This window comes from Ochotona princeps, chromosome 22 (genome assembly GCF_030435755.1).
Source record: "Ochotona princeps isolate mOchPri1 chromosome 22, mOchPri1.hap1, whole genome shotgun sequence".
Classification (NCBI taxonomy): Eukaryota; Metazoa; Chordata; class Mammalia; order Lagomorpha; family Ochotonidae; genus Ochotona; species Ochotona princeps.
This window is the reverse complement of record NC_080853.1, coordinates 39,932,716-39,951,606: the sequence shown is the minus strand read 5'-3', so window position 1 is coordinate 39,951,606 and position 18,891 is coordinate 39,932,716. Positions and strand designations below refer to the sequence as shown.

General features: G+C 42.2%; 1 pseudogene; it reads left to right on the top strand.

Moving 5' to 3' along the window:
• Positions 1-15,677: 15,677 nt before the first annotated feature.
• LOC131483049 (mitochondrial import receptor subunit TOM40 homolog) lies at positions 15,678-16,826 on the top strand (annotated as a pseudogene).
• The last annotated feature ends 2,065 nt before the right edge of the window (positions 16,827-18,891 follow it).

Genomic DNA, 18,891 nt, shown 5'->3' with positions numbered 1-18,891 from the left:
GCTTCAGATTAGCTCACCTCCAGTCTTTGAGGCTGCTTGGGGAATCAATCAACAGATGGAAAATCTTCCTCTCTGCCTCTCCTCCTCTCTATATATCTGTCCAATAAAATGAATCTTAAAAATTGAAGGGATGGCCAGTTACACCACCATCTGTGATGTTGTTCTCTCATACTAAGAGCTGGTTCATGTAACAGCTGCTCCATATTCTTTTGCTTTAAATTTTACTTCTTTTATTATTACCATTTTATGATTCAATTTTGGGTTTGGTGGACGCTATTCCTTATCTCTGTCAAGAAAACATCTTTAAGTATCATTAGTAGGACAGGGTTGGAAGAGGCATAATCTTATAACTTTTCTTTACTGTGGAAGAACTTTATTTCATTTTCAAAGACAAAAGGAAGTGTTGCTGGGTACGTTATCCTGGGCCAACAATTGCTTGCTTTTAGAATCTGGAATATGTTGCTCCATTCTTTTCTGGCCTTTAGAGGGTCCCTGTGAGAAGTCTGCTATGAGTATAATTGGCGTTCTTTTATATGTCAGTTGATTTTTTTTCTCGTGCACATTAAACAATCTTTCCCTTACGTTCGATTGAAGAGAGCTTGATTATCGTATGTCATGGTGAAGATTGTTTTTGGTCAATACAGTTAGGAATTCTGTACCCCTCCTAGATCTTGTTTCCCAATTCTTTCTCCATATTAGGGAAATTTTCTCTTATTTCATTGAATACAATTTTAATTCCAGTTTCTATTTCTGCACCTTCTGGAACTCCCATAAATCTTAAATTTGGCCTTTTAATAGTGTGTTTCAATTCTTGAATACTTTTTTTGGCCTGATCCAGCTCTGCTTCCAGCTTTTTGTGTGTTTTCCTTTGGTGATAGGAAATATCTTCCAATTTTTAGATTCTTTTTTCTACCACCTTCATTCTAGGTTGGAGACTCTCCACTGTATTTTTAATTTGCTTCACTGTATTTTTCATTTCTGATATATCAGGTTTCATCTGATTCATTTCCAGTGTGACATATTCATTAAATTCCTTGAATGCTTGCTTTACATGCTTCTCATTTTTTATAAGAAGCTTTATAACAAATGTTTAGAATCCTGTATCTTCCATTTTCTCAATGCCTTTCTCAGTGAACTCTGAGGTTGGCACAGGCTTTTGCTCCTTTGCAGGGGAGTCTTCAGTAATATTAATTGTGCCTCTGTCTCTTCTTTTGCTCTGGGCCATTGTACTTATGCTTATCAGATTCTTCTACTTGGGGCAGGTTTCTAAGCTCTATCAGCCACAGGTTTACAATTTGATTTTAGTTATTGGAGTTGGTACATGGCTCTTTGTTTGCAGTCACTTCTGCACTGTCTAGCAAGTTCCAGGTCTGGGTTCTAATGTTAGATTTCCACCATGATCACCATAGTTCCAACTCCTGTCTCACCAGTCTCCACCTTCTGTAATACTCTGGAGATGCTGCTCTGTTGTCTGTACAAGCTTTCTCCCACTTCTTGTTGGAGCAGTTCCCAGGATTAAGACACCAGGTGTCCTAACTTGCTAGGTTGTTGATGGTGCCAGTCTTGCAAAACCCATTGGCTCTTACTTCTGAGAGCCACACAGATTCATTTTGACCTGCACAATGCCATAGGTTGTACTATTTTCTTTGGGGCCAGTACAATGCAAAGAGCTCAGAAATCTTTCACTGAGCTCAGCACATGTGCACCTCACTGTTGTTTCTGCTGTCTTAACGTTTTTCCACAATGTACAAAATGGCAATCAGAGCTCTTGATTTGCTGCCCATCAGGTCTGAGAGCTACCCAGACCTATCTTGGATAAAGCCCGTAGGATGCCACATTGTTGAAGTTCACTGAGTAACAATCTGCCTCCTTCCACAGAGGCTGAACATGTTCCCTGTTAGGACGTTTACAGTGAGAAAAGCCACAGAAAGCAGAACTTGAGCCACTCACCACCTGTCTCCACCAGACAGAAGAGCCTGTCTCACCATGGCATTTCTAGAATGCTGAGGCTGCAGGATTCTGGGTTCTTATGACCAGGCAGCTGCTAATTGGACAGCTTATATGGCCACACAGCCCTGTGAGTTCAGAAATACAGCCAATCAGAATGCTTCCTGTCACCAGAACAGCCACACTGTGTTATGTGACTGAAGCAAGAGCGAGGACCCAGACTGCAGCTCAAGTTCAGAGCTTTGACATTTCACTTGGCCATGACCCACCAATGTTGGTGTGCTGTCAGCTTTTTGTTGCTTCAACTCATCCGTGTAAGTGTCTATGATGTCACTGTGATCTGGAGCTTGACACAACCTGTGGCAACTGAGAGACAGTCCTATGAATATCAAACTTCCACAACCATCCCCCACACCCTTGTTTTGGAACTTCTTTTCATATTCTTCCTACTCTCCACCCATTATGCCATGAGCTTTATTTACATGCTTATTGCAAAGAAAGCTTACAGATCTTACATATATACATCCTATTTTGATGTTTCAATTTGAGTAAGTCTCCCTTCCTAGTGTCTCCTGCCCTACATTCTTTTTTTGTTTTTTTTGAATGCTTGCCATTTTGTTTGTACTTGGTGCCATTGCATTATTCCACAAATTGTAATTCTTACTCCTTTGGAGCCAGGCATCATGTGAATTGGTGAATTTATAGTTTGGATAATGTAAGATATCCTTTGTTTAATTACTTAATCAGTTTGTTTTTTTATGCTTGAAAAAATATGCTTAGAACTTGTGTTTTCTGCTTATTAATTGTTTCCATACCTGCATTCCCATTGTATACCCAGATTCTGTTCAGGAGATGAGGTAACCTTGTTTGCATCCAATCCCAGGGGAAACTTTCAGTAATGCTGCTTACTTGTGTTTTATGTTGTAGTCTTATTTCTGACAACCTGGATGAGATTAACATAGTGAAGGTTTAATATTGTTTATCCTATTCAATGTATTTTCTGTGTGGTTATGGGGATGTATTCAAGAAGTTATTAATTTATTTGTTTTTGTTTCAAAAGAGATTCTTAGGCTGTTGTTTTTCATTTGTTGGATCTGGTTCTTGTGCCAACTTGTGAAGGATGGGTTTATGTTTTGTTGGGAAATTTTCCCTTTACTGCTTGAATGAATTATGTATTGGTTGATTTATCGACTACTGCTACAAGGTGGAGTCTCAGGCCTTGTATTTTCTGTTTGTTGATTGTCTCCATGTTCACATTTGCACTGTAATATGGAGTCTGAACATGAGAAGATTCAACCCAATATGCATCTGACCCCAAGGGAAACAGTCTCAATAATCCTGCGTTACTTGAGTTCTATGTTTTAGGCTTATTTTGTTGCATCCGATCTAAGCCTCTGCCAAAGAAGTGCACCCAAACTACTCTGCTACACAGCAAAATGTATTGAGGAGACAGGTAAAACAATTGGATTAACCAGCTTTCTTTTTTTCCCAGAGTTACCCTGAGGTGTGGTTTAGATGATTTCTTATAAAAAGAATGAGTTATACAGCCATGGGATCCATGTGAGTTGGGCAGCTACAGGAGACTGTCATAGAGACAATGGGTAGGTGATAGTAATTGCAGAAGGTTGCCGTGGGAATACTGGGTAGGCTTGGCCAGACATAGGAGGCAGCCATAGAAACAATGAGTGAATCAATCATACAAACTAGATTTCTGGAACTGAGGTTTCAGGATATTTTAGCTTAGTGATCCGCATCCCAAAGCAGGAAACTGGAAATGCAATTTGTACAGAAGAATAAACAGCAAGTTAGCACATTTGTGCAGCCCTGAACCAAAGTGACTCCATTTTGTGGCCAGATTTCACATCTCCCCCTTTCTTAGTAACTAGAGTCAAACCATTGACTCATTGCCTTTCAGAAATGGAGTTATAATGAGACCTGGGGATCATAAATTTAGCAGTATAAATTTTTTTGGATATGTAACCAATCAATTAATAATGATACAGCCTACCAGCAACCCTAACAGGAAAAGCATAAGACCATAATCAATGTGGTGGGCAAGGTGACTAGGAGAAGAAACTCTCAAATCTGTTTTGTTGATCTTCTCTTCACTTTTCTCTTTCCTTAAGTTTCTTACTAGAGGAAGACTATTCTCAGTTATTCCAGGGTAATTTGCATAGAAACAGCAGGCTTTTCTCAGGGTCATTCAAAGGCCTCCTTGTTTGAGGTACAATAGGTTGAGTCTCCAGCTGTGTTGGAGTGCTACCAGGGCCAAGGAGCTTTGGGAGGATTCTAAGGTAGCCACATAATTTGATTACTTACTGTTTGCAAATGTTGGCTCCATTTTTGCATTTTTTTGTGAGGCTCAGTCCCCAGACCTGGTTTCTCCATTCAAGAGACTCTTTATTTTGCTTTGTTTCTAACAGAACAGGACCGTTAAAATTATTATATTTTTAAAAGATTTACTTATTTTTATTGCAAAGCCAGACATATGGAGAGGAGTAGAAACAGAGAGGAAGGCCTTCCATCCGATGATCTAATCCCCAGGTGACCATAATGGTTGATACTGTGCCAATTCGAGGCCAGGCGCCATGAACCTATTCCTGGTCTCCCACGTGGGTGCAGGTTACCAAGGCTTTGGGCAATCCTTGACTGTTTTTCCAGACCACAAGTAGGGACCTCAATGGCAACCAGGGCTTCCGGGTTTAGAACCAATGCCCATATCAGATCCTGGTATGTTTAAGGCAAGGTCATTATTTCCTAGGCTACCACACTAGGCCCAAAATTTATTTTTCATAGTATTTTTTTAATTCGTATTTTGAATTTTATGGTACAATTTCTGAGAGACTGGGATTTCTTCCATCCCCCAACACTCTCAATCCTGGACAGTGTTTCCCCACATTGCTACAACAGTATAGTCCTTTATAAGGATTCATGATTAAATCAGTCTGCTATTTAAGTGTGCCCTTCAATTGCTAGTACAGACAATGTTAGATCGTCCAACATCCCATCATCTACAAATTACCAAAAGCTTCACTGGGTGTCCATCTTTGAACTGGAAGTATGGATGCATACTGCATTGCATCCCCACATCTGGATATGGTACTCTCTATTACTCCATCACTATACATCCCACAAATGAAACGCCTTGAAATAAGGTATGAATTAGAATAAGGGTACCTTTTTCCCCACATTCACACAAACAGATATTGTTAGTGGAGTTTTGATTGTAGGCCAGTCTCACTGGAGTTAGATGGTACCCCAATGTGGTTTCATTTGTATCTCCCTGAAGGCAAGGGAGCCTGAGCATCTTTTCCTATGTCTGTTAGCCATTTCTCTTTGCTCTTTTGAAAAATGTCTGTTCATTTCCGTTGCCCATTTTTGCAGGGTTCTTTATTCACGGTCTCTGGGTTTCTGAAGCTCTTTGTAAATCCTGGATATTAGTCCCATATCATTTGTGTAGTGTGCACAAATTTTTCTCCCTTTCTGTTGGCTGCTTCTTCACTGTGTTAATTGTTTTCTTTGCTGTACAAAAACTTTTTAGTTTGATGTAGTCCCATTTGTGCTTTTGGTATCTTTTCTAAGATGTCTCCTAGTACACTAGTTATTGGAAGATGCTTCCAATGCTTTCCTTTAATACTTTCATGGTTTCTGGATGCAGATTTAGGTCCTTGAACCATTTAGAGCTGATTTTTGTACACTGTGACAGGTGCAGGTCTTGCTTCCTAATGCTGAAAGTTGCTATCCAGTGGTCCCAATAGCATTTGTTGAATAAAAAAAGGATTTTCCCCTGGTGTGTTTCCAGTTTTCTTGTCAAAGATTAGTTGGCTATACATGTGTGGGCTCTCTTCTGATATTTCTGTCCTGTTCCATTGATCTTCCCAGTTTTTGTACCAGTACTAGATTGTTCTGATGACCACTGCTACGCAGTATGTCCTGAGTATGTCTTCTTTGTTATTTTAGCTAAACTAATTATGAATTTGGCTTAGAAGAGGGGTGGAGAATGCGTGTTCCAAATGTTGTATGAGCCTGTGAAGCCCGTTGGTCTGACCTTCCTAGAGTAACAGCAGGGAGGACTTGAAATGCAATAACTTACCAGCAGGTTGTTTCAAAAATGCTGCATTATTATTAGTAGGATTAGTATTATTTATTGGAAAAGCAGATATGCAGAGAGAAGGAGATACAGTGAGAAAAGACTTTTGTCCATCCACTGATCCACTCTACATGTAGCCAAAAAAAAAAAAAGCCAGGTCTGAGCAAATCTGAAGCCAGGCGTTTCTTTCAGATATCCCATGTGAGTGCAGGGTCCTAAGGCTTGGGGGACTGCTTCCCCGGGCCTCAAGCAGGAAGTTGAAAGGGAAGTGGGACATCAGAGGTATGAACTAGCTGCCTTATGGAATTCCCATGAATGCAAGTTGAGAATATAGCCACTAGGCTATCATACTGCTACCAAGGCAATTCTTAAGTTCAAGATCTTCTATGGATTCTTAATGATGTAAGTGTCCAAATGGCCCTTGGTAGAATAAAGGTTGACAGAAAATATCAAATTGGAGATACTGTTTCAGCACAGTGACACAGTGGATCAAATTTCCACTTAAAGTGCCTCTGTCACACAGGCACCAGTTCAAAACTTTGCTGTTCATCTTGCTATTCAGCTCTCTTTTACAGCACCTGGGAAAACACTTGGATCCCTGTACCTGCATGGAAGACCCAGAATAAGTTTTTGGCTCCTGACTTTTCTGCCTGGCTCAGTCCCAGCTGATGCAACAATTTTTGGAATAGACCACTGGATGGAATACCTCGCTCTCTTTCATTATATCTCACCTGCTCTGTAACTGTGCCTTTCAATCAAACATGTGTAAAAAGGAAAAAAAAAAAGAGGATACAAGGGCAATTGTAAGAGAAATCATGGAGATGACAAGGATTAGAGATATGGCCTAATCACTTTTTTTTTTAGATTTATTTATTTTATGACAAAGTCAGATATACAGAGAGGAGGAGAGACAGGGAGGAAGATCTTCCATCCAATGATTCACTCCCCAAGTGAGCCGCAACGGCCAGTGCCGTGCTGATCTGAAGCTGGGAACCAGGAACCTCTTCCAGGTCTCCCACACGGGTGCAGTGTCCCAATGCATTGGGCCATCCTCGACTGCTTTCCCAGGCCACAAGCAGGGAGCTGGATGGGAAGTAGAGCTGCTGGGATTAGAACCGGCGCCCATATGGGATTCCGGGGCGTTCAAGGTGAGGACTTAAGCTGCTAGGCCACGCCGCTGGGCCCGGCCTAATCACTTTCTACAAAAAGATTCTGGTTTATAACTGAAGGAGTGTACATAGAGAATGTTCCTCTTACCCTCTGGTCTTTTCTTCTAGTGCACCTTCCAAGAAATATAAACAACTGAAAACATGCCAGCTAAATCTCTATCCTAATACTATACATAGCATTAACTAAGGCCAGAGGACCTTTAGGCAGTGAGTTTGGAAACAACAGGCTATTTTGACAACAAACAATATTCTGTGTGGTGAGGCTCTAGTGGCCAAAGAGGTGGAGAGAAAGTGCCAGTTAGTCTGGACTGGGAAGCTGTGAGCAATTAACTATAATGCTGTCCACTAAAACTTCCCTAAATTCTGCAGTCTGGAGTCACACAAGACAGCAAGGCAACCTGAAAGCCACGAGTCTCTAAGTCACCAGGGGACTTGGTACATCCAAACATGATTCTTTTGGTGGGAATCTTCGTCAGATAAAGAGAATTGCTTACTGCAGCATCATGTGCTGACAAGAGGCACAATTTTTTTGGTTTTTTTTTTCAAAGATGCATTTATTTTTATTGTAAAGTCAGATATACAGAGAAGAGGAGAGACAGAGGGGATGATCTTCCATCCAGTGATTCCTTCCCTAAGCAACTGCAATGGCTGGTACTCTGCCAATCCAAAGCCAGGTGCCCAGATCCTCTTCCCAGTGTGACATGGGGATGCAGGGTCCCAAGGTTTTGGACCATCCTTGAATGCTGTCACAGGTTACAAGCACAAGCTGGATGGGAAGCAGGATTGCCTGGATAAAACCAGTGCCCATATGGGATCACAGTGCGTTCAAGGCAAGGACGTGAGCCACCAGGCAAGGTACAGGCACAATCAGTTTTAATGGCATTCATTGGGACCCAAAATTCCCAGCTGGAAACAAAAAGTAAATGATAACTAAACTACTTGAAGACAAAGCAACCCTCAGACACTGACAGTGTCCTCAGGCCCTACAGTGTTGATGGCCCTTCTGGAGACATAGAGACCCTTAAACCTTGAAAGCACTGCAGTTACATTAGTGCTGGCTGGGTGGCTCAAATCACAGCAGGAACTATTACTTCATCATCATCTTCCTCCTCTCACTTCTCACTGTTTACATTTTACCAGGAGGGCATGCTCACCAGACGGAGGTTCTTCAGCCCTGCCAACCCCTTAATTAATAAAAAGTTTTAAAAATCAATCAGTAGATATCAAATACCCTGTAATTTTCAATAGACACAGAAAATTAGATCAGGACAGACAGACACATCAGTCACTTATTTTACTCAAACACATCTCTGCTTTAAAAGATTATTTTACTTTTCACTGGAAAGTCAGATTTATAAAGAGAGAGACAGAGAAAAACATCTTCTGTCCACTGTCTTATTCCCCAGTTGTATGCAATGGCTGGAGTTGAGCTGATCTGAATCCAAGGGCCAGGAGCTTCATCCAGGTCCCCCACATGGGTACAGGGCCCAAAGGCCTTGGGCCAAACTCGAAATCTTTCCCATGCCACAAGCAGGGAGCTGGATGGGAATGAGGCAGCCTGGACATGAACGGGTGTGCATATGCGATCTCACACATACAGGGCAAGGATTTTAGCCACTAGGTTACTGCACTGAGCCCTTGCACATGTTTGCGGGGAGGAGCTTCATTTGTATCCACACTTATTTCTTCCCTGCACAGGGTTTTGTTGATGGGGTAGAATATTCCAAGCATAGCCTTTTGAGTAGCAGTATGAGTTGACATTCAACTGCTTTTAACTGTACAGGCTACCTTTTCTTTTTTTAAGATTTATTTATTTTTATTGGAAATGCAGATATACAAAGAGGAGGAGAGGTAGAGAGGAAGATCTTCTGTCTGATAATTCACTTCCCAAGCAGCCACAATGGCTGTCCCAATCTGAAGCCAGAAGCCAGGAGCTTCTTGCCAGTCTCCCACCTGGGTTCAGAGTCACAAACTTTGGGCCATCCTCAACTACATTGCCAGGCCACAAGCAGGGAGCTGGATGGGAAGCAGAGCGGCAGGGATTAGAACTGGCATGCATATGGTCATCCTGGCGCGTTCAAGGTGAGGACTTTAATTGCTACGCTATCATGCTGGGCCCCAGGTTACCTTTTATACTAGACCTTGATGCCTAAAATAACATATCCCAAAAGGATTATTATTTGGTATTTCATACCTTTTATGTCCTGTATCAGAAAGAATCTGTCAAGGGCTATTAGTTTATTATGGGAGTAGTTCGACCTGATAAGAAAATGCCTACTCTAATTGACTTCTGTTTGAAAATCCTATTGTCTTAAAAACTCCATCTTTTATGTTCTCTCAAATGTATGTCTCTTACACAGCATACTTTAAGATTCTTCAAGTTGTCATCACAGATAAATCCTCATTAGCAAGGAATTTGTCTGCATGAGTCTACTCCCAGTTTGACTCTTGGATGTAAAGCCAAATCATTTCATGTGAAATTTACCTTTTCTGCCTTAAAAATGAATGTCCTATGTCAAATATTGGATGCAGTGTAGGAAAAGTCAGTGACTTCAGCTTTATAAAGCTATGATGAGTATCTACATTTATTTAATCTTTTAGATTGGATTGTTTGCTATTGCTCTATGTGAAGATACATATCTTTCAGTAAACTACACTTTTCACTAAAAAGAGAGAGAGAGAGAGGAAACAATGGTCTCATACGGCTTCATCTCCTAGGGATTACTAGCACAGATCTCCAAAGTGAACTTTTAACTTGTTAATAGTAATAAAAATAGCTTGAAGTTATTGAGTGTTTCTGAGCTATTGGCATGATAATAAGCATGTAATTAAGCATTATTGCCTTTACCCTCTCCAAACACTTTATTAATTCGAATAAGTGCTGCTATTCTTAGTCCACATCATTAAATTGAATTATTGAGAGATTTTAGTTAACAGTGTGAGTGACATGGTTGGATTTGTTGATTGGTTGATTTTTTTTTTTTTTTTTTTTGGAAAAGCAGATAGCAATACAGAGAGGAGGAGAAACAGAGAGTAACGTCTTTCATCTGATGGTTCACTCCCTAAGTGACTTCAAATGGCTAGAGCTAAACTGATCCAAAGCCAGAAGCCAGGAGCTTCTTGCAGGTCTCCCATGTGGTTGCAAGGTCAAGACTTTGCGTCATCCTTGACCGCTTTCCCAGAACACAAGCAGTTAGCTAGACAGGAAATGGGGATGCTGGGATTAGAACCAATGCCCATGGAGAATCAAGATGGCAGAATAGGGTAAGGAAACATTTAAATGGATGGAAAAACATTTAATCAGGATGAAGCAGAGAGGACATATTTCAGGAAGTAGGAAAAACAGAACAATAGCAGAGGGCTACCTGGAGACTGACAGACACAGGAAAGCAGCGGACACAGCAGTGTGGTTTTGCAGTGACTGATACTAAAGTAGCATTCAGCTAAGGGGCAATATGAACTCCACCAGCATCCAGGTGGGAAGAGACTTTCACTGGGAGCTCGGGAGGTGAACCCAGACAAAGAACTGTCCTTCCTGCTGGTTCGTTTGATTTGACCAGGAGCAGAGACAGAGCAGCAGATCCCAGACTCACAGTATGAGAATGGGGTGGATTTCATGGCCCAGTCAGCCCCCTAGAGCTGAATTGGGTGCCATTGTGTGTAAGGAGACAAAGGCAAGGGAAATGACTGAGTATACGCTGAGTGGGGAGTGAACTCATTTCTGATTCGGTGAACTGCATCAATGTGGCATTCTACAGGTTCTACCCAGGTCAGGAATGGTAGCCCTCAGACCTGATGGCCAGCAGATCAAGAACTACAGTAATGGTGTGAGAGGCACCATTTTGCACACTGTGGCAATAGCTTTGGGACTGCAGGGGACAACAGTGAATGGCACATGTGCTGAGCTCACGAGAACTCACTGAGTTCTATGGATTGCACTGGTCCCGCAGGAAAATAATACCAACTGTGGTATTGTACCAGTCAAAATAGGTCCATGTGGCACCTAGACCTAACGTCCAACAGGTTCCAACAAGATCAGTGCCACCAACAATCTAATTATTTAGGACACCTGGTATCTCTCTAATCCTGGGACCTACTCCAACCAGAAGTGGGAAAAAAGTTGCACAGACAACGGTGCAGACTCAGCACAGTATCACAGGATGTGGAGAGTGGTGAGCCAGGATCTGGGGCTGCGGAGACCACGGTGGGAATCTGACATAAGAACCCAGACCTGGAACTTGCTGGAGGTTGTGGCACAAGTGGCTGCAAGCAAAATGTTATGTACCAACTGCAATAAGTAAAATCGCATTGTAGACCTGTGGGTGACAGAGCTTAGAAACCTATCCCTAGAAGACTCTGCTAACCAGTAGTACAATGACCAAGAGCAAAAGAAGAGAAAAAGACACAGTGAATATTATCGAAAACTCCCCTGCAAAGGAATAAAACCCTATGCCAACCTCAGAGTTAACTGAGGAAGACATCGAGAAAATGGGGCACACAGAATCCATAAAACTCATTTTAAAGCTTCTGATCAACAATGAGAAGCTCATACAAGAGTTCAAAGAATTTAAGGAAGCAATAAAGCAAATCATGGCTGATATATCAGAAACTAAGAACACAGTAGAGCAAATTAAAAGTACAGTGGAGAGTCTCCAAAATAGAATGAAGCAAACAGAAGAAAAAAATCTCCGAACTGGAAGATATATCCGTCATCAAGGGGAAGCAAGCAAAACAAAAAGCTGGAAGCAGAGTTGGATCTGGCCAAAAAAAATATTCAAGAATTCAAAGACACTATCAAGAGGGCAAATATAAGAGTTATGGGACTCCCAGAAGGTGCAGAAAGAGAAGCTGAGTTTGCAAATGTATTTAATGAAATCATAAAGGAAAATTTCCCTAATCTGGAGAAAGAATTAGGAAATAAGAGCCAGGAGGGGCACAGAACTCCCAACAGGCTTGATCAAAAGCGATCTTCACTAAGACACATGATTATCAAGCTCTCTTCAATTGAACATAAGGAAAAGATCCTGAAAAAAATCAACTGACATATAAAAGAATGCCAATTGTACTCACAGGAGATCTCTCACAGAAAACTCTACAGGCCAGAAGAGAATGGAGTGATACATTCCAGATTCTAAAAAAAAAAAAAAAAAAAGTCAGCCTAGGATAACATATCCAGCAAAGCTTTCTTTTGTCTTTGAAAATGAAATAAAGTTCTTCCACACTAAAGAAAAGTTAAAAGAATTTGCCTCTTCCAAACCTGCCATACAAATGATACTTCAAGGTAATGTTGGCTTCATAGAATGAGTTTGGAAGGGTTGCCTCTTTTTCTATTGTTTTGAAGAGTTTGTAGAGGATTGGGGTCAGCTCTGTTTGGAATGTTTTGTAGAATTCTGGAGTGAAGCCGTCTGGGCCTGGGCTTTTCCTTGTTGGGAGGTCTTTAATCACTGATTCAATCTCTACTTCAGTTATGGGTTTGTTCAGGTCGTTTGTTGCCTCTGGGCTAAGTTTTGGCAAGTGGTAGAAGTCTAAGAACTTTTCCATTTCTTGGTGATCTTCTGATTTGTTGGAGTACAGTGCTTTGTAGTAATTTCTAATTATGGCCTTAATGGATGCGGTGTCTGTTGTTATGTTGCCTTTTTCATCTTTGATGCTGTTAATTCTTGCCTTCTCTTGTTTTTTCTTTGTCATTCGGGCCAGTGGGGTGTCTATCTTGTTTATCTTCTCAAAAAACCAGCTTTTTGAATCATTGATTTTGTGTATGGTTTTTTTTATTTCTATCTGGTTGATTTCCTCCCTTGTTTTGATGATTTCTTGTTTCCTATTGTGTGTGGGGCTCTTCTGCTGTTGTTTTTCCAGTTCCTGGAGGTGTGTGTTTAGTTCCTGTATTTGGCGCCTCTCTTGGGCCTTGACATGAGCTCCAATTGCGATGAGTTTACCCCGTAGCACTGCTTTGGCAGTGTCCCACAAATTTTGGAATGTTGTGTCAGAGTTTTCATTGGTTTCCATAAATTTTTTGATCTCATCTTTAATTTCTTCTCTGATCCATTGTTCGTTTAGTAGCATATTGTTCAGCCTCCAAGAGTTTCTGTATTTCCTGGGGCATTTTGAATTGCTGATTTCCAGCTTCATTCCGTGGTGGTCTGAGAGGGTACATGGTATGATTCCTATCTTTTTGAAGTTATTTAGGTTTGCTTTGTGTCCTATCATGTGGTCGATCCTGGAGAAGGTGCCATGCACTGCTGAAAAAAATGTATAATCTGTGGCCTTAGGGTAAAAAATTCTATAAATGTCAACCAAGTCCAGTTGTTCTATTGTTTGAGACTCCAGATGCAGTAGAAATCAAGACCAAAATAAACAATTGGGACCTCATCAAACTAAGAAGCTTCTGTACAGCTAGAGAAACAATCAACAAAGTAAAAAGCCAACCCACAGAATGGGAGAAGATCTTCGCACACGACATAGGTGATAGAGGGCTGATCTCCAGAATATACAAAGAGCTACAAAACAACCAAAATGTCAAAACAAACAAGCCACTCAAGAAATGGGCATGGGAAATGGGCAAACACTTCACAAAGGAACAAACCCAAATGGCAAATAAACATATGAAAAAATGCTCAAGTTCCCTGGCAATAAGGGAAATCCAAATTAAAACATCAATGAGGTACCACCTAACGCCAGTAAGACTGGCCCACATGAATAAAAGCACCAATGACACTTGTTGGCGAGGTTGCAGGGAAAAGGGAACCCTACTCCACTGCTGGTGGGGCTGCAGGCTGGTACAGCCTCTATGGAAATCAGTATGGAGAATATTCAAACAACTCAAATTCAACACACCGTATGATCCAGCAATAGCACTCCTAGGAATATATCCAGAACACTTGTTCTATGAGAAACCAACATGCACTCCTATGTTCATAGCAGCACAATCAGTAATTGCAAAAACATGGAAACAACCAAAATGCCCATCAACAGAGGATTGGATAAGAAAGCTATGGTTCATCTACTCCATGGAATACTACTCAGCTATTAAAAAAACCAAAATGCAGTTCTTTGTGGCCAAATGGGCCAAACTGGAAACCATAATGCTAAGGGAAATGAGCCAATCCCAAAAGGTTAAATACCACATGTTTGCCTTAATTTAAGATGATATGATCTTATGTATAACATGTTATGTTTTGAATGTTATATGTTGTGTATAAACTAAAATTGAAGTATAGGTGAGGTGGTCACAGAAGGTGGCTGGGAACTCGCATTTACTTTTAACATATTGGTTACTCATTACTATGTCAATTAATTCCATAATGATGTAAATTTTTGCTGATGGTATGTTGGAGCTTTCAATTGACTGGGAAGATACTCTGCTGGCTCTGTCTTCAGACCAGAGAGGGTATACCTTAGAAGCCGTTGAACTTGATGGGACAATAAGATGCTGGACTCTATGTTTGGTATACGCTTGCAATGGGGAAATCTCAACTGAACTTGAGCTGTGGTTATGCAACAAGGTGGAGGAATCCACCATGGTGGGAGGGCTTGGGGAGGGGTGGGGAGAACCCAAGTATCTATGTAACTGTGTCACATAATACAATGTAATTACTGAAGTTAAATAATAAATAATTAAAAAAAAAACAAAAAAAAAACAAATGATACTTCAAGATGTTCTCTTGACATAGAAGAGGAATAGCACCAACCAAAATCAAAGGCAAATGTGAAGAACATCCCAGTAAAATGACAACAGAAGATAAAACCAATGAACAACCCATTCCTAAAATGACAGGACCAAAGTGACACACATACATATTAAACTCTGAATGTAAATGGCTTAAGCTCAACCAAACGTCATAGATTAGTAGACTGGATTAAAAACCAAAATCCACCTGTTTATTGTCTAGAGGAGAAACACTTCACCAACAAAGATCAGCAGAAACTCTATCGCATGGGTTTTGTTGTTTTCTGTTGTTTTCATCTCTTCAAAACACTTTCTTCTGATTAAATCATTCAATGACTCATAGACCATGCAGTGGCATTATTTTCTTCAAGAAGGTTCTTGATTTTCATTTCTTCAGCTACACATGGACAATAGGAATCTGGACTCTCTGCCATTGTCCATGCCTGCAATGATGGACATATGACTCTATAGGAAGCACTGTTTGTTAGTAATGATATAGACGAACCAGATGGGGGGGGCGGGAATTAGGGAGGGGATAAGGGAATATGGAACTGTATCATAAAATGATAATAATAATAATAATAAAATGTAAAGAAAAATTAAAAGAACCAATGCCAATATGAGATCCTGGCGCATTCAAGGCAAGGACATTAGCTGCTAGGCTATTGTGCCAGGACCCTAGGTTGTGATTTAAAGTTAAAACCCTGATTATAGATTTTGTTTTCAAAACTGCACATTTCCAAAGAAGATAGAGAATACACTGGATGGTTAAATCGGTGTGTGGGTGGATGTACAACTAACGAACATGAAGAGGAAATTAATGAACTTCCTGCCTCCACTCATAAAGCTACTCTTTACATTTAGCCCAATGTACATGTCCCGAAAATTGACATATGGTATTTTGTTAAACTTCTAAAGACTCTGTATAATATGGCGCACGGGGTGAGCGCTGAGCCGCCAGTGTGCACGGGGCCAACAGGTGAGCCCTGATGTCTGCTCTCACCGCTCGCAGGTAACCATGGGCAATGTGTTGACTGCTAGCTCGCTACCCGGGGGCTGAGGACGACGGGTCCTTCAGCTGCCTGCCTAAACCCCGCATGTCAGTGGAGTATCACCGGAAGTGCAAGGAGCTGTTTCCAATTCAGATGGAAGGGGTCAAGCTCACAGTCAACAAAGGTTAGAGTAAGCACTTCCAGGTCAATCACACAGTTGCTCTCAGCACAATTAGGGAGTCCAACTACCACTTTAGGGTCAGGTATGTGGGGACGAAGCAGCTGAGCCCCACGGAGGCATTCCCCATGCTGGTGGGGGACATGGACAACAGTGGCAGCCTCAACGCTCAGGTCATCCATCAGCTGGGCCCCAGACTCAGGTCCAAGTTAGCCATTCAGACCCAAGTTTGTGAATTGGCCATCCAGCAGCCCAAGTTTCTTAATTGGCAATTAGACAGGGAACACTGGGGGTCTGACTCCACTGCAGCCGTGACCTTGGGTAACCCTGATGTGTTGGTGGGCTCAGGAATCCCCGTGGCCCACTACCTGCAGAGCATCACGCCGAGCTTGGCCCTGAGTGGAGAACTGGTTTACCACCAGCAGCTTGGGGAGGAGGGCACCATCATTTCCCTGACCGGCAAATACACACTGACTAAATGGTTGACAACAGTCACACTGGGCCAGACAGGCATGCACGCAACATAATACCACAAAGGTAGTGAGCTGCTGCAGGTGGGCGTGGAGTTTGAGGCCAGCACACAGCTGCAGGAAACCAGTGTCTCCTTCAGATACCAGCTGGACCTGCCCAAGGCCTGCTCTTCCAAGGCTCTGTGGACAGCAACTGGATTGTGGGTGCCACGCAGAAGAAGCTCCCGCCACTGCCCCTGATGCTGGCCCTCAGCGCCTTACTGAAACACCACAAGAACAAGTTGCAGTGCGGTTTTGGCCTCACCGCTGACTGAGCGCCCAGGACCCCACATCTGCCCACTATCTTCCCACCCTCCTGGGGTCAGAGGCCCTGGCCAGGAGGGGCCCTTGGCCCAGGCTGGCTGCTTAAGAGGGGACTGTGTAAATGAGAGCTGTGTCGGTGGTCTGACCATGGGGCAGTATGTCCAGTGGGCCTGGGATCCCAGAGGGGATTCTGGAGGCAACCGCTGTGACTACTCATCTTCCTGGACACTTTTGGAGTTCTCAGTGGTAATACCAGTGATAGCAGACACAGGTGAGCATGGAATTTAGAGGAAGGCCCTTCTGCACATTCTGTCTTATAAGCCTATTTAAGCTTAGTGGTCAGTTCCTACTGGTGTCATTTGAGAAAACAAGTGGCATTCCCACTTGCTGAAAATAATCATGTATTGGGTCAGCTGGCTGAACCTCTGCCTGCAGGCACCTTGGTCCCATGTGGTGCAGATTTTGGGTTGCATGGGATGTAGTTCTGTGCTGCTACCTACTTATTCCCAGAAGGGAGGTGAGGACGGCGGCGTGCCTACGTGTTCCACAGATAATGGAGGAGCTTTTCGTCTGTCTCTCCTTCACTCTGCGACTAGCCTTTGCAATGAATGTGAATAAATGGTGATTTCAGCGTGGTGGCCTAGAGGCTAATGGCCTTGCCTGGAATGTGCCGGGATCCCATATGGGTGCCAGGTCTAATTCTGGCGGCCCTGCTTCCCATCCTGCTGCCTGACTGGGGCCTGGGAAAGCAGTTGAGGACAGTGCAATGCTTGGGACCCTGCATGCGTGAGGGTGATTGCAAAGAATCTCCTTGCTTCTGGCTTTGGATCAGCCCAGATCCAGCTGTTCTGGTCACTTGGGGAGTGAATCATAGGACAAAAGATCTTCCTCTCTGTTTCTCCTCCTCTCTGTAGAGATAACGCTGTAACAAATATAAATAAAGAAATCTTGAAACTCAATGAGTTATGGGCCCAGTGTGATAGCCCAGTGGTTAAAGTCCTTGCTTTGCATGTGCCGAGATTCCATGTGGACACCAGTTTGTATCCCGGCTTTGGCACTCCGCTTCCATCACCCTTCCCGTGGTTAGGGAAAGCCACTGAGGGCTGTCCAAAACCTTGGGACCCTGCATCTGCATGGTTGAACCTGAAGAGACTACTGGCTCCTTGCCTCAAATTAGCTTAGCTCTAGCCCTTGTGGTTCCTGGGGGAGGTAACCAGCAATGGGAAGATCTTTCCTTCTGTGTCTGCTTTTCTCTGTCAATCTGACATTCCAATGAAATGCACTACATCTTTAAAACTCAATACAAAAATAAATGAATTGGAAAACAGAAGGGTGGCACTGCACCCACGATTAGAACCTTTGAATACGTTAGTTTGTGTGATGTGATCCCTGACGCTATTCATCCTTCTACTCTATACATTTCTAGATTTTCAACATCTTATGATGTCTGTTCTCAATTTTTCTGAAGTACACAAAACACCAAACGCCTTCTGTGCATACCAGAATCTTCTGGAATCAGTGGTTCAACTAAACGTAGAAGCCATTCCTAAAAACATTTCCATTGTGTTGAATATGTAAACTTAACTCATCTCTGCCATAAACATAGCACCTAAACAAACATCAATGAATATTTCATTTTTTCTGCACATTTCATATAATGCAATGATGATACACAGGAGTGGTTTCTAGCTCACCGGAAAGGATTTTGCTCTTCATAGGAGAGACGTGGGTATCTGGGAATTCTGATTCTGCCCAGGAATTATGCAATCAATTCCCCATAGTCACAGAGGAACTGCTAATATTTCTTAGGCCGACAAAATTAGGCTAGATATGTTGAAATCGCTTAAAACCCATATTCAAAGGTCCTACTTTGTATCTTTTGAAAGCTTCAGTTTGCACAAAATACACGAGAAAATGTTGGAAATAGATTCAACCAGAGAAATGGAACAATCCATGAGCGACACATTGAAGTAATTTATCAAGCCACCATCATTGTCATCTGTGGATATTCTTGCACAGAATGCGAGGCCCACAGATGATCTCTTAAAGTTAATTGTAAGGGCAGATAGTAGATTC